Below are 2,458 nucleotides of genomic sequence, written 5' to 3'. Positions count from 1 at the left end.
CAGGGGACCCCAGGTATCACAGACACGTGCAAGCACTTCCAAATGCAATTATAATGAACAATCAAGAGAAACTCCTCTTAAAGAAAACACCTTATGGACGTCATGAAGTTGCTGGATGGTGCGAACAGTTAACGCACTCGGCTGATAACCAAAAGGTTGGCAGTTCAGGTTCACCCAGAGGTGCCTCGGAAGAAAGGTCTGGCAATCTCCGTCTGAAAAATGGGTCAGTGAAAATGCTATGCAGCGCAATTCTACTCTGACACACACGGGTTTTTACCGGTATGAATTAACAAGTGTGGCTAAAACTTCAGGCAGAAATCACCATCCTTTGGCATCAGAACATCCAAACCGTGACTTATTTACTAACTCTTTCTCCTCAGGGAGACCCAAATCAACAAAAAAAGGATCGAGCAGCTACTAGAAGTGTGTACCATGGGGAATGAGACCGGCTCTCTGTCCTTAGGGCCTTACAGTCTCTGTGGAGGCAGAATAGAGAGAAAAAGTGTAATGCCAGGTAATAGACAATACAGGGATCCATGCAGGAAGCTCCGGGATTCTGGAAGTAGAGTCAAAAGCACACTCAACTCAGTCTGAGAGTCAGGAGGGCCTTCCCAGTGGAAGCGGCATTCAAGCTGGGGCCTGAAGGCTGAACTGGCCAGGTGAGGCTCAGAGACCAAGGAAGCAGCAAAGGTTCAGAGACGTGAGAGAGGGAGAAGCTGCTACCCTCCCTCTGCTTTGGAAAGACGACTTAGGTGTTGATTCTCCCGTGAAAGAACAACCAACGATCGGTTGCTGCTGAATCAGTTCCGCCTCATGGCGACCCCCACGTGTGTCAGTGTGGAACTGCACCCCACACGTTTTCCGGTGACTGATTTTTCAGAAGTAGATCTCCTGGCCTTTCTTCCAAGGCACCTCTGGGTAGACTCACACCCTCATCCTTTTGGTTAGTAGCCAAGCGCGTTAGCCATTCGCACCCCCGAGGGGCTCCTCATGTCAGAGAATCACTCCAAAATTCGGTATCAGACTTTTGGTCTTCAAAGCCTCCGAGGGAGGGCTGAGGGAGTAACAACCCTGGGGCTGTGTGGAAACCATAGCTTTCCCTAATAGCCCGACCGGGATCCAAGGTAACTACAGGGGAAAGCCAACACAGCCAAGGCAGCTCCGCCTTGCCGCCCACACGCTCCCAGGCCCCCCCTTAGCCTGAGGGTCTCTCATTGACTCTTGCTGCCCCGCGACAGCCTTGGGGTGAGGAAGGGCCCTGGTCACCCACTGCACTTGGACCTGAGAACGGTTCCAGGACACTCCCTTGGTGGCCATATCACAGCTGAGATGAGGTTCCAACCCTGAAGCCAGAATTTCCCCAAGGGTGGGCAGCAGTAAACTCAGAAGGAGTTACCGTAATAGCTGTGCTGTCCACGTGGCCCTTACGACCAGCCGGGCGCTGAGGCAAGCATTCGACAGAGCCGAACGGTACCATCCGGTTTACTTGGGGACTTTGTTGTGTTCATTTTGGGTAGGGTTTCTCAGCAGTGGCACTACTAGCATTTGGAGCTGGGTAATTTTTTGTGGTGGGGGCTGTCCTGTGCCTTGTAGGATGTTTGGCGGCATCCCTGGCCTCTGCCCGTAGACAACAGTGACACCCTCTTCTCCAACTGTGACAACCGATAAAGTCTCCAGATTTCGCCAAATGTCCCCCAGGGGGCAAAGCCGCCTCCGGTTGAGAACCTGGATTTGGGCATAAATCTCATGAGGAACATCTCCAAGCTGTCTCAAGGGAACCAGGAGCCTCAGCCGCCTATATAAGCCTCAAGGATGGGTTTGGGCAATGAGAGGTCACATGATAATCAAAGAGGGTTGTACTGTGGGCAGTGGATAGAAAAAAGGTCTCTGCTAACCTCCAAGCTTCCGCTCCAGACTGACAACTTAGAAAATGGTGCCCCCTCTGGACAGGTGCAGCCCTGCAGGGCACAGCTTGGCAACTGGAGTGAAGACTGGATTTCAGCCCCCTCTCGCCTCTGCTAAGTATCTTTGTGCAGTGGACAACCTGATCAACTGTATGTAGTGACCTGGAAAAGAAAGCTCCCCTCTGGAGGCAGAAGTGAGTCACGTCCCTAACCCAAAGAAAACCAATAGTCTGGGTTTTAGTTAGCTACAACACTGCCCAGTGGGAAAGCTTTACATTGCAAATTCAAAAAAAAGACGTACATTGGGGAAGGAGCCTTGGACTTCAGATCCCCAGCAGCCTTTGACCAGGCGAAACCTTCTCTCTCACTGGCAGTGACAGTAGCGGGAGGGTCCACGTGATAACGATGATCATGCTGTGGGAGGGAAAGGGTGTTCAGGGCAGCCTTAACCACGGAATGAAAACCAGAAAGGTCTCACTTTCTTAAACGGGAAACAGACATTCCCAAATCACCCCCGGTCACAATACAGAAGACAGTAGTAGGTTAGCTGGTCC

The sequence above is a fragment of the Trichechus manatus genome, unplaced genomic scaffold, assembly GCF_000243295.1.
Source record: "Trichechus manatus latirostris isolate Lorelei unplaced genomic scaffold, TriManLat1.0 scaffold00014, whole genome shotgun sequence".
NCBI classification, from domain to species: Eukaryota; Metazoa; Chordata; class Mammalia; order Sirenia; family Trichechidae; genus Trichechus; species Trichechus manatus.
This window is presented reverse-complemented; position numbering follows the sequence as displayed.